Genomic DNA, 14609 nt, shown 5'->3' with positions numbered 1-14609 from the left:
TGTGTTTGCCTTAGCCTTACCTAGCCTTTGTGTGATCTAGTGTATCAAACACAGCTCCATCACTGCAGCTACACCAGTCATTTCTGTTTCTGTAATGTACTTGAGTCAAAGTCAAACAGCAAGCGATTAAGATATTTGTGATTAGAGGGCTGCTTCCTTCTGCAATCAAGCCACAGTCGAACTCCGGCAGTATGACAAGTTTTTTCAAGGAAGTCATACCATTTGACACAGCCGGTATGAATACTGTGTGTGTGTGTGTGTGTGTGTGTGTGTGTGTGTGTGTGTGTGTGTGTGTGTGTGTGTGTGTGTGTGTGTGTGTGTGTGTGTGTGTGTGTGTGTGTGTGTGTGTGTGTGTGTGTGTGTGTGTGTGTGTGTAGCTCCGTCTCTCTGTGTGTCAAGAGGTGCATGCCGTGGCTTGCACAAGAATGAATGATTAATCTGCACTGCTTTGTGGGTAATTTAGGTGTCAAACTCTCTTCCTATGCTATGCACTAACTGAGTTGTACGTGAAAAGCCCCCCCCCCCCTCCCCCCGCCTCCCTTTTAATCTGGGCCGGTCGGCTGTATTTCAAAGTGTCTGCGCTGTGATTTATTGAGACTGATCAGGGAGCAGCACGCAGCGCAGAGACCTACAGAAGAGCTGTCATCCACACACAGCGCTGCAATAACACGCCATAACATCAGGTAATAAGCAGAAACAACAGCTATTAGGAGTTATTTTTATGCAATTTGTTTTCTACTCCTGTAAGTACACAGGAAATGTTACAAGGTCACAGCTTTGATGAAGTCGACAAAGGGAAATAATGCAAAAAGGAAATGAAGACAGATGTAAAAACAACTCAATGCCAGACAATCATCTGTGTGTTGCATTAGGATTTGAGAAATGGCTCAACAATGTTTTTTAAGTGTAAATTAATCAATCACGGTAATTACTCCATATTCAACTTCTTCTTTTCAAACCAGTGGTGTAAAATAACTAAGTACATTTACTCAAGTGCTGTACATAAGTACAATTTTGAGGGACTTGTACATTACTTGAGTATTTCAATTTGTTGCTACTTTTTATTACTACTCCACTACAATTCAGAGGTAATTGGTGTACTTTTACTGCACTACTGTACATATATTTAATACCTTTAGGTACTTTACAGATGTGGATGAATGATGGGAAATATAACCAAGTGTTAAATCAGACTTTAGTTACACCTGGAGTAAATCCAAAAGCTACCCTGCAGTATACAAAGTCATTCAAACTAGCTGCACCTTTACCAGCTTTGAGAACACTTTCATGATCAATCATTATAAAACATATCATATCTATTATTCTGAAATGGACCAATCTGCACAATGACTACTTTTACTTTTGGTACTTTAAGTTGTATTCCTAATAATGTTGTACTTCTACTTGAGTAACATTTTGACTACAGGACTTCTACCTGTAACAGAGTATTCCTACACTGTGGTACTTCTACTTTCAATAAAGGATAAGATCTGAGTTCTTCTCCCACGTCTGCTAAAAACTCAAATCCGGATCACACCGGTGATATTTATGAAAGAGGAACTTCATCTTCTGTCTGTGTGCTCTTTGTTTTGGATGTTGTTGATATCAACGGCTGCCATCGCTGGTTATTATTCAGAGCTAGCTGATTAGGGATCAGAGATAAACAGGCGGTGAGTCAACACTGCCCTCCAGATGCAGACATAACCATCATGCACCTGCAGGAACGCAGGCAGCGTATGGAAATTATGTGGCAGGTAGACAACACACCTGTGTGATGAACGCACTTTAACATGGTGTTAATGATGTGATGAGGTGATAAGAAGACAGGCTGGCATTGTGTTCTACACAGAGACACAGATGTAGCCATAGCAGAAATATGACTACTGCAGATGTTAAAAAGAAAAAAACATGGACGGTTATATTGATAGAACACACTTATAAAATCAATGGGTTAGCCTGGTGGATCCTTCAGAGCAGCGCATATTAACCAGAATGTATGTCAGCTAATAGCCTGTTCACCTTGCAGATTCATATCAAGTTCTTGAATATATATACATTAAATAATATATTGAAAAATAAAAAGCACACATATTATCAGGTTGTTAAGGGGACCATGTAAGCCAACAGTTTTACGTGTTTTTAAATATCAATCAACCTGGACCAACATCAAATCAAATCAAAAATTAAATCCAATGTATACAGCCCGATATCACAAAATACATTTGTCCCAGTGGCCTTCACAGATCAAAAGACATGAGTCACAGTGTAAAAGATATATAATTTAATAAGAATATAATAAAATTACAAGATAGCATATCAAATATACTCTGCATCCTGATCTAGTTTTGCAGACTCTAACCATGAACAAACCTTCACTCTGGGATGGGGATACCATAGGGGACTGAGATATTTTAGGTAGGATGGTGCCTGAGCCTTAAGTGCTTTGTTAAACAGAAGAACACTGCTCAGGACAGGAAGGCACTCCAGCGTGTGATAAAAACTGCACAGCACATCTCAGGAGCAGCCTTCCCCTCACTTCGGGACGTTTACACCGCCAGGAGAGCACACAACATCATCAGGGACAGCACAGACTCTTTACTCTACAGGCGCTAGAGGAGTCTGAAATCCAGGACCACAAGACTGACAGTTTCTACCCACAGGCCATCAGGCTGATGAACACACTGATTGAACTGTGAGTGCTACACAGACACACTGACACTCACCATTTGCACTACCTACTTTAACAATGCATAGTGCACTTGTTGTCTGCCGTGCAATATTTGATACACTGTGAACCATGTGCAATACAACTATTTATATACTGCTGCTACTTATGTGGCCTTTTATGCTGCTGTTGCCGTGTGCCAAACTCATTTGTTTTTTTCAAAATATTTATTTATTTTATATTCCTGTATTCTACTTGCGTAGGGTGGACTAGCAAAGTAAGATTTTCATTGTACGGTGTAACTGTCTGTTTACTGTGCATATGACAATAAATATCTTGAATCTTGAAGAAGAACTTTAATTTCAAATCTGGATTTGACTGGGAGCCAGTGTTGTAGAGCTGCTAACATAGGAGTGATGCATTTCTTTTTGAATCAGCTTTTAGTTGGGTTGGTTGTGTTTGTGTCCACTTGACAAAGGCATATTCAATTTCAGATTATTCACTCCACACCCTTTCTCTGCTGTCTGTATACAGGAAGTGTAAATAAGGTTTTTTAAATTGTTCTACATTTATGAAAGGGCTTTCTTCAAGCTACTTGTAAAACGGGATGTTAGGTTCCTCTTAATTTTTTTGTGGACAAACTGCACACGTTTTAGCTCAGCCACTGGATGTTCATATGTGTGCATGTGCAGACATTTCTAAAGTCCATAGCAAACTGCGACTGACAGCCGGCTGCAAACTAACGCCAGAGAAATTGTTGCTGCAGCCCTTTGTGTGTCAGACAGCGTGAGCTTGTACACAGCATCGGCCTTTGATGTTTTTATTTGCCCACATCCACACACACTCCAGTAGATTTCTATTTAAATGAAACCTGTTTTCCTCGGGCAGTGTGTTATCTGCAGTGCGGGGCCCAGCTCTGGCCCGAGCCGTGTGAGAGCCGGAAACGCTCGTCACCTCTCGCCCCGCCACTCTCTATCTACCCCGGCTCATAGCTGGTGTGAAAATATTTCACCTGAGAGAGAAAACAAGGTTATAAAAGAGTGGCCTGCAGGCCACAGGATGCACCAAGTTATTCTACTGGCGGAGAAGAACAATACTGTCGTGGCCTCGCATGAAGAGGACCTGCTGCCAGGATTCAGGAGAAAAAAACTGTGTGTGTGTTTCTGTGCGTCAGTCTGTGAGCGCATGCAGCATGGTGTTGGCTGAAACTGGGTGAGAGGGAGAGGAGAGGGACAGTCAGAAAACATCAAGCTGTGGTGACACAGACTGCCCCTGACGGCACAGAGAGAACAGAATAATATCAGCTCTGCCCGAGAGGTTATTTTATCTTTCAGACGGACAGAAATGTCAAAGCGTCGGGGAGAGGAAAAGATGTAGAGACAGTTTGGAGTTTGAGATAAGTGTCAGGCCGGACTGATGTTTGAAGGGAAAAAGGGCAGAGAAGAAAATGAAGAGATTTGAAGAACAGACAGCTGGCAGACATCACGGTACAGAGTTTATTATAATGACGGTCTACACATCTGGAATCAAACATCTGGAATTAAAATATCTGGCATATAATTATATAAAAAAATAGCACTTGGATGCACCTCGCTCTTTAATCTGGAATGGTGTGAACTTTCCCAGCAGTTTAGTGGGGAATGAGGAGCTCTATCAGTGACTGACATTGTTTGCATGAGGATAAACAAACGGATTCCATGATCATTATAAAGCCATTGGGGGGGGGGGCAGATGCTGTGTTATGATGTGCGGCTCTCTTCCTGCCTCCTAGACAGCAGGCGCGCTGGGAACCTGGAAATTATGGCTGCTCTGTGGAAAATGAGGCCATTGTTATGTCAATCGCTTGACATGAGGAAGAAACCGTGTTTGACTTTCAGCAAGTGGATACATGAGTCCTAGTTATACATAACGCTGAGGACTTATTTTAGGTAGCAGCACGTCTCAGAATATCAGGTGGATGTGAGCCCGCCAGTCATCATCATTATAACAAAATATAGAAAATCTCTTGATATATTTATTTAAAAATATATTTGGTAGTGATTTAATGGCAACAAATACATTTTCAAGTACATTTAATCAGCGTCACCAAAGCAGCATTCAGACAGTGGCGAGCCTCTCTGAGGGCCTAAGATATTCTACAAAATTATATTTGAAAACATTTTTAAAAAAAAGTTAGTTTTACCAACTGTTAACTGATTAACTGCTACCAGCTGATGACTTTCTTTCCTCTTCTTTGACATTTTTTTTCTTATGTCCATGTTGTCTGGGGGAGAAAACATATCAAACCAAGAGATCGTCAGCTTTAATTTTCGCTGTATTAACTAGTGATGTTACGTATTGCGCCGAGGCTTCGGAGCGTGTGTCGAGTAATCCCGAAGCTTTTTGTGAAGCATGTATCGAGGCTTGTATCGTTTTGGGCCAGTGGCGTCATCGATGACAAACGAAGCCTCGCTGTCTGTCGATACCACGTGACTGCTTCAGGAAGCGATTCAGATCGGTTGAACCGTTGAACCACAACGCTCATAATACCCATGGATGTATAATAAGAACCATATCTACTCCTCCTGTACCCGGGCCCGCTGGTGACACGATGGAATTAAAAGAGCTCAGACCCTCACTTATATAGAGGTCGGAACATGTCATAAGTATAAATAGATACAAGCATAAATAAATGTAGGAATAAAAACATGAATAAATAAATGAATAAATACAGGAATAAATATCTTACAATGTTTTCAGGGAGATTCAGTGTGTGTGCTGTGGCTCAGCTGGAAAGCAGTTGACTCGCGACTGTAGGGTCCCTGGTTCAACGACTTGTCAATACGTCTTTTTTGTTGTTTATAAAAGCTACAGCTAAATGAGATAATGTAGTTCATAAATGTATTCTTTGATATGGTTTAGCCTTTCTCAGGCTACAACATGGTTACATTTATGAATATTACTAAGGAATACAAATCCCTCTTTGCAATGTTTACCAGCCTCCTTAGGCTTTTAAATCACAATCGTTCAACTGGAATAAAAACAATATTGTTAACATGAACATATTTAATGTTCATTGTTTAGAGTTATTCTAAGGCTTTACTCATTGGGAAGTCGGTATGAGATAGAGCACACTGTTCAGATGTCCAATCTGCCTGTTTTACACACTTTGACCAACAGGGGGTTTGTGTTCAGATGAAGCCCATGATGAAGCCTCATGAGATGAACCCTTTTGCGAACCAATAGAGAGCTGCAGTAACGCGTCGTAAAACCCGGAAGTAAGTTAGCATTTTTAGCACTTCCGGTTCCTTCCTCAAAAAGCAATGCATTTTTTCCATAGGGTTTTGGAAAATAGCTCGAAATAAGGTCTGTGGTTGACACAAATTTAAGAGGTAATTGACGTTTTGTTCTACGACATTAAATACATCAGCAGTGACCCCACTGGGGATTTTTGAAGAGTTTACGTGTCTGAAAAACGATGGTTGTTACCGAATGGCTGAATAGGACTACAGAAATTGTCGAGGCCGTTGTACGTCATTACGCCGAACACGTAAACATTCCCGCTAAGTTTGTTTTCCCCTGTGTTCTGCTTAAAAGCAAGTACCTGCCTATCTTTAGTATCTGTATATCTATATCTGACCATTAGAATCTGTATTTTTGAAATTGTCGTTTTTAACACCGTAGTTTTACAAATTATAGAATAATTAATTACCAGTGTTTTCCAATTTTACTCGGCAGTTCGTTTCGTTGGCTAACGTTAGCTAAAGCTAGCGCTACTAGTTAGCTACGCAATGGTTTGTTGCTTTGCTCCGGGTTGCAGCCACAGGTCTTCGCATGAAACGTGCTTGTTCTATCGTTTCCCGGCCAATGTTTTCCAAAGGAGAGTCTTGATTCGTGCCATGAGGTAAGCTGACGTTACATTTTTGTCCATGTCAGGGTGAAATGTAAATAATGGGTAGTGACTGTATCGCCGTTATAGAGATGGCGCTGCTGAAAAGACCGCAACACAAGTAAAGATAATGAATACATCCTATTAAAACCTGTGTGGCTTATATGATAAGTCTTATTAGTGCAAGCAGCATAACGTTTCACCATGTAACTAAAGATTGTAGTCAGGGAAATCAGTTTGACATATTGAACTAATAACAAATCACCTCTGGCTGGCAGAGAACTCTCTGCTCCATAGCTTCTCTTGGACGTAAAATCACATCTACATTTTACATTTATATTCAATTTAATATTCCATCCCTCACATACTTTTGTATATATAATAACTTATATTTTGTTTTTCTTGTTATGCTGCTGCAACACAAACATTTCCCAAATTGGGATCAATACAGTAATATCTTATCTTAATTAATTAAGAAATATAACTATTATAATTAGTGTAGCAGCTGACAACTATTTTCAATATGTATTAATCTACCATTTATTTCTTTAGTTCAATTTTCATCTATAAAAATGTCAAAATAGTGAAAATGTTCACGAGACTTATCAAAGTGCAAGGTTATATCTTTAGATGTTTTGTTTTAGCCTATGTACTGTATGTCTTAATGCTCTTACAGTATGTGACGGTGTGACTTCCATGAAACTATATTTTATATCTTCCCAACAGACGAGCTGACAGAAAACCTAACACTCTAACAACCACAACATTGCAAAGGCGAGTAAATGTAAATTAAAAACAATTCACAATTTTATTATTTCTTCTTCTTTCTTGCAGTGAGGTGAAGCTGACCTTGCACTTGGTGCCAGTAAGGATGTTCCTCACGCAGGCTGAATGTTTCTCCTTCCTTACTGACAAAGAAGCCCTTGATTTGCAATGCTTCACTAATTGTCACTTCCCTTGCTCCGTAGGGACACTTTACCTCCAGCACAGCGGAAGACCCTACCAGACCATCTGGAGATGCCCCCAACAATCCTGATTGGGAGAGCAACAAATCTGACTCATGGACCTGCATCTGAGTTGCAGTGGTGAATGCCCTGACGCCCTCACATTCATTCATAGTCCCCCACTGTACAGACAAAACACCATCAAGGGCCTGTTGATGCCCTAGCACCCTGGCAATAAAGGAAGCAGTCACACGCTTTGACCTCAGGACAGCTCCAAAGTTGCTGGCAGTCAACCTTCCTTTCCTGAACAAATGCCAGTTTGGGCTGGTTCGCTGACCAGTGGTAGCCACCTGAATTGCCCTCTGTTGCTCTTCAGACAATGCCATGCTTGCCACAATTGCCTCAGGTCCCTGATGCCCAACAGATTTGATAATTTCAGGAACAGTAAGTGTTTCCAAGCTGTAGTGTTCCTCTTCTGGCTCGGGGGAGAGAAGCCAATAAATTCCTGAGAACCTGCCCCCGAGTCTGTCCCTCAGCCAGTCACGATCTTCGGAGGTAGGCTCTCTTGTCAGCGGGTTAAATTAGTTATTGGTTTCAACAGTCACATTAAAACAGTTACTAAATCAGCTTACTATCACCTAAAGAACATATCTAGGATTAAAAGACTAAAGTCACAGCAGGATTTGGAAAAACGTGTCCATGCTTTTATCTTCAGTAGACTGGACTACTGCAATGGTGTCTTCACAGGTCTCACTAAAAAATATATTAGGAAGTTGCAGCTGATTCAGAACACCGCTGCTCGAGTCCTCACTGACACTAAGAAAGTGGATCACATCACTCCTGTTCTGAAGTCTTTACACTGGTTCCTCACTAACACTAAGAAAGTGGATCACATCACTCCTGTTCTGAAGTCTTTACACTGGTTCCTCACTAACACTAAGAAAGTGGATCACATCACTCCTTTTCTGAAGTCTTTACACTAGCTTCCTGTGTGTCAAAGAATAGATTTCAAAATACTGCTGCTGTTTATAAAGCACTGAATGGTTTAGGACCAAAATGCATTTCTGACCTCCTGCTAAATGATGAACCATCCAGATCTCTCAGGTCTTCAGGGACTGGTCAGCTTTCTGTCCCCAGAGTCAGAACTAAACATGGTAAAGCAGCGTACAGTTATTATGCTCCAAATATCTGGAACAAACTCCCAGAAACCTGCAGGTCCGCTGCAACTTACTACTTTTAAATCCAGGCAGAAGACTTTTCTTTTTTTCGCTGCTCTTAATTGAACTATTAATATCTTAGACTGCACTGTAACTTTTATCCATGTATTTTTTCTTTTAATGTTTCTTTTATTAGCTTTTCTTTTTAATGACTGATTTTAAATGCCATTTTCTTAATGTCTTTCATTTTTTGTAAAGCACTTTGAATTGCCTTGTGTTGAAAAGTGCTATATAAATAAACTTGCCTTGCCTAATAAAGATTTCATGTGACACATAAAATTGATTTTTTGATGGGAATTAATGTGAATAAATTAACTCGGTCTTAAAAGGTTAACGGTACTCTTGCTATCACTACTCACCGACACTATAAACCTTGTCCCTCATGCTAGCCCTGACAACACCGGTAAGCACACCTTCATCTAGGCTGAACTGTTACGTGTCCTGACTTGTAGTGGTTCTCTCCTCTATCTACACTCTTCTTGTCATCTTTGTAAAACGATATCAGACTGGTAATTGACACAGCCATGAATTCTAGTTAAATTCAGTGTGGCTAAAATGAAAAGCTTTGTTAAAATATGCAAGCACGCGAAAGTCAAATTCAGCTTTATTGTCAAAAATTCTACATGTGTTATACATCCAGAAATATCGAAATATCGTTTCCCACAGTGTGACATGTATACATAAAACAAAAAGGGCCTAGATAAACGTGGTATACATTAAACACAAACGGGCCTAGATAACCGGGGTATACAGTTTAAAATGTTAATATATTTAAAGTTTTCAAAGTGCAGTTTCAGTGCAAGTCAGTTGAAACGATCTTAAGTTGGCGTGACGTTGAAGTCGTGCGACCCTGCTGCTGTACTGGCTTGTAGTTCGTTTATAGCATAACGTTAGCATTTTGCTTCTGCCGACTAGATTTATTATTCCAAAATTATAAAAGTAGGGTTGACATGTGGATATTATCCGGCTGAACAAAACGTGATCCATCTCTTAAATATGTGTCAACCACAGACCTTATTTCGAGCTATTTTCCAAAATCCTATGGATAAATTGCATTGCGTTTTAGACGAAGGAACCGGAAGAAGTTTACTTCCGGGTTTAAGGACGCGTCACTGCGGCTCTCTATTGGCTGGAAAGCTTTAAAGCTTCATAAGGCTTCATCTCGCCATCACTAGTATTAACCATTTCCTGAACATTTGGTATGTGTGCCTTACCTCTGCTACCGGCATCGCTTCATACAACAGATCTGAGCTGTCCAACTATGACAACACTCCTTGAACATGCGCGCTATGTGAGAATCTGCCTTGGTACAAAGTACCAGTGAAAACATGGTACGGAGTTTCATTGATTTGGGCATTCTCTCAATAAGCAAGTGGAATGGATTTGATAGTGAAACACTGACACAGCGCTCTACAAAGTGCGGCGAGTGGATAGACCGATTCACGGACTTTCCACATGGTAAAAGTGGGGGGGTCTAAACTAATCATTTCAAAAAGTGGGGGGGGACTTGTCCCACCCTCATATAATGGCTGCGACGCCCATGCATTGATGCGTTTTACACCCCGGGCCGTTGTTTTGATATTCCGCTGAAGTATACGCTGTGACGTAATAACTCTTCTTTTTTTTCGAGGGAAGGGGGGGTCAGAGGGCCTAGGTATAAAAGTCACGGCTCGCCACTGCATTCAGATGATATGCAATTCGCTCTTTGCTCAAAGTGAGGTTGGGCATATACATTTATGGTGAAAACTGCATGATAAGTTGTGTTCCTATGTCATCTGATTGGTTGTGCTTTGAAAGGTCAACGGTAAACAAGCTCAAAGTTGAAATAATTTGAAATGTAAGCCATTAGGCCAAGCATACATAACTAAAGACGAAACCACTGGTAACGCACCTTCAGTTGTAGCAATGCTGATCCAGCTAGCATTACAGTGATGTCCTGTTCCTACTGGATCATCACTCTTTGTGGCACACAAGGTCCAGTTGCAGGCTAAACTATACTGCCTATATCATTTAAAATCCAAATTTAGAAACGCACCTCAGGCTTAGTGAAGTGCTGCATGACTGAGTCAGAAGAGCTTGGTAATAGTTGGGTCCAGGACCTCAATCCCGTGACCATTCTCTGGCTAACATGTTTTGACGATTGATTTGACATCTATGGACCTTTTAGAAAAAATTTAGAAACACGGTCCCTCGAAAATTTGCCGGCATTTTTTGCAAGGGGGCCAAATCCACAATGGCCGCCGGCGCCATCTTGAAAAATTTACTTTTGAACCAGAGCACCTACAATCAAGTGTAAATACACTTTTTGCACTGAATCTACCATGGGGAAACCGATTCTGACATCAGTTTGACGATAAAATGTAGTTTTGACCAAAATATCCAAGATGGCCGCCAGCGCCCTCTGAAAAAGTAACTTTTGAACCCCATCACCTACAATCAAGTGTAAATACACTTTTTGCACTGATTTGACCATGGGGATTCCGATTCTGACATCATTTTGACGTTATAACATCATTTTTACCCAGATATCCAAGATGGCTGCCATATGCTGGAGTGAAAAGTAACATAAAATGAAAGCAATTCATAGTGTATGATAACAAAATCTATCTTTAATAGTTGTAACTAAAAACAAATGAAAACAAACTTATAAAACAGTTATACAATGTATAATTGTCACATAATATGGTACTTCCATAAATGAAAATAATCACAGTACTGCATACATTTCTAACTTAAACGTCACTGATAATGTTCTGTAGCTTAGGAAGCCAAGCTATATGGTTAATCTAATCTGAATCGGAGCTTTCAGATGCACTGTATTCGGAAGAATCAGATTCCGACGAATATACGCTCCTCTGTTCATCATTGGATCCGTCTTCATCCCATTCGTTGTCATCTTCTTCGCTATCGTCAGCTTCTCCTGGTGCAGGTAGGGTCACCGGAAGAGCAGGAAGTGTGTGACGAACAGGGCGACAGCGGCCACCCACCAGCTCCCACCCATGCCCGAGTGGAGACGGATGCTTCCTCAGGGCAGGGTGGCGCGCTAGGTAGGTTGATTGTGTGCATCAGGGCGGTCGTCATTCTCGTCAGTACGAGCAAGTACATGAATAATGCTCCGCTTGCACTGAGCATCTGTACTTGATGAGGCAGCATCAGGCTCTGGGCGGATGGGAGGCTCACCACGCTGGATGGTCTTGTATGGTTTAACCGCCTGCAGCTCGGATACTTTCTCTATCAATGCTTTGGAAACAGTCTTGGCATCTTTGATACGTGCATCCACATCCTGGTCGTCCGGAATGTTTGTCTCGACCTCATCCTGCACACGATTTTCGACACGCTGCAGGAACATCCAATTAGTACGGTGTGCAGTGCCCCCTCCTGTCAGCGTGTCGTTGTGGAAGTCATCGTTGTCGATAATGCTAACACTGGGCTTCCCCTCCGCGATCTCGTTGGGGCACACTGCGCATCGTTCAAGGTCATGCATAGCCCAGATATCTCGCAGCAGGAGCACATTGGGGTAGCTTATACCTATTCCAAGCTTGTGAAAGGAGTCGACGAGCTCCTTGCTACGAGTTATACCATGAAGGGTGACTGTGGCATTGATGGTGGTAGTAGTTGGTCGCTTTGTGACATACTGCGTGATGATTGACGTGAGAGAGAGTGTGCTGGGAGACAGATCTAACTCCTTCTTGCCCCGCAAAGACGATAGCAGCTGTACCATGAGAGGGGAGAGCTCTTCTTCCTCCTCAAGCTCATCAACTCTCGGCGGCCACGGGACGAGTTGTACTGCCTTGATATCAGCCTGCAGTCGGGCGGCCACATTGTGCACCAGCTGCTCACTGCTAACACCAATGGAGGATAGCGCTGCTTCGACATATGAACCACACCCAGATGTGTCATAAACTAGGTCACTATGGTTCTTCTGAGGGCGGGAATGGAATCCAATCTTGTCCTCAAATTCCCGGATCAGGATGTCTTTTATGTAGGAAGACTTGACTCCAGATGTTTGGAAGCCATACCGAGACACGATCGAGCTGTAGTCTCGGAGGAGGCTTTGCAGTTACTGTAGCTCATGTTCCTCAAAGATAATAAATCTGATATGGTCGAAGAAGATGGTCTGAGCTTCGCGCAGACTTACATTGTTCATGAGTGGTAGCTTGTCGTCATCAGTCATCTTCTGATATGTACGAACATGTTTCAACCAGCATTTATGGTGATATCTAATCTCAAGTGCGTAGGGTTGATCACCTGCAGAATCAATCAGGCAGTTTATTCTGTCACGCATCACCGGATCGTACAGGGCCACTGTATGACTCTTAAAGGCCGCCCATGCATGATCATATGAAATGAGATTCAGCTTTGATTCTGGGTGCTTGGTCGTCTCCGCCTTGCAACACCAAACACATTTGGTTTTATCGTGTATCGCCCCTAGAGTAGAAGGGCCAGAAGGGTGGCAGTGAAGGCAGAGGGTCTCGACGGGCCAGACCCGGGCGACAGAAGCTGGCTTTGGGGACGTGGAACGTCACCTCTCTGGGGGGGAAGGAGTCGGAGCTTGTGCGGGAGGTGGAGCGTTACCAGTTGGATCTGGTTGGGCTCACCTCTACGCACAGCGTCGGCTCTGGAACCTTACTTCTGGATAGGGGTTGGACTCTATTCTTCTCCGGAGTTGCTCAAGGTGTGAGGCGCCGGGCGGGTGTGGGGATACTCCCGGTTGGGTGCTTCGTTGTTGGAGTCTACCCCAGTGGACGAGAGGGTTGCCTCCCTACGCCTGCGGGTTATGGGGGGGAAAACTCTGACTGTTGTGTGTGCTTATGCACCCAACAGCAGTTCAGAGTATACGGCCTTCTTGGAGACCCTGGAAAGAGTCCTGTATGGGGCTCCTGAAGGGGACTCTTTAATCTTGCTGGGAGACTTCAACGCACATGTGGGCAATGATGGAGACACTTGGAGGGGAGTGATTGGGAGGAACGGCCCCCCTGATCTGAACCGGAGTGGTGGTTTGTTACTGGACTTCTGTGCTAGTCATGGATTGGCCATAACAAACACCATGTTCGAACATAAGGATGCTCATAAGTGTACGTGGTACCAGAGCACCCTAGGCAGAAGGTCCATGATCGATTTGGTTATCGTATCATCGGACCTGAGGCCGTATGTTTTGGACACTCGGGTAAAGAGAGGGGCGGAGTTGTCAACTGATCACCATCTGGTGGTGAGTTGGGTCGAGTGGCGGGGGAAGCCTCTGGATAGACCTGGTAAGCCCAAACGTGTAGTTCGGGTGAACTGGGAACGTCTGGAGGAGGCCCAAGTTCAGGAGGCCTTCAACTCACACCTCCGGCGGAGCTTTTCGGGCATTCCTGTGGAGGTTGGGGACATTGAACCAGAGTGGTCGGTGTTCAAAGCCTCTATTGCCGAAGCCGCGGCGGGGAGCTGTGGTCTCAAGGTCCTAGGTGCCTCAAGGGGCGGTAACCCTCGAACCTCCTGGTGGACACCGGTGGTCAGGGAAGCCGTCCGACTCAAGAAGGAGGCCTTCAGGGATTTGTTATCCCGGGGGACTCCCGAGGCAGTTGCAAGGTACCGACAGGCCCGAAGGGCAGCAGCCTCAGCCGTGGCCGAGGCAAAGCAGCGGGTGTGGGAGAAGTTCGGAGAAGACATGGAAAAAGACTTTCGGGCGGCACCAAAGTTGTTCTGGAAAACTGTCCGACACCTCAGGAGGGGGAAGCAGGGAACCATCCAAGCTGTGTACAGTAAGGATGGGACGTTGTTGACCTCAACTGATGGAGTGTTAGGGCGTTGGAAGGAGCACTTTGAGGAACTCCTGAACCCGACAACTCCGCCCTCTATGTTAGAGGCAGAGCTGGAGTATGAAGGGGGATCGACACCAATCTCCCGGGGGGAGGTCACTGAGGTCGTCAAAC

The 14609-nt window shown here is 43.3% G+C and overlaps 1 long non-coding RNA gene across 1 annotated transcript in view; it reads left to right on the top strand.

The window, feature by feature from the left end:
• Positions 1 to 569: 569 nt before the first annotated feature.
• The window catches only part of LOC307030045, a 32801-nt gene continuing 18761 nt past the window's right edge, over positions 570 to 14609 (top strand). The window contains exon 1 of the long non-coding RNA XR_013805504.1: positions 570 to 683. This is a non-coding gene — a long non-coding RNA (uncharacterized lncRNA). The remainder of the gene's footprint in view (positions 684 to 14609) is intronic.

This window comes from Notothenia rossii (genome assembly GCF_949606895.1).
Source record: "Notothenia rossii genome assembly, chromosome: 2".
NCBI classification, from domain to species: Eukaryota; Metazoa; Chordata; class Actinopteri; order Perciformes; family Nototheniidae; genus Notothenia; species Notothenia rossii.
This window is presented reverse-complemented; position numbering and strand designations above follow the sequence as displayed.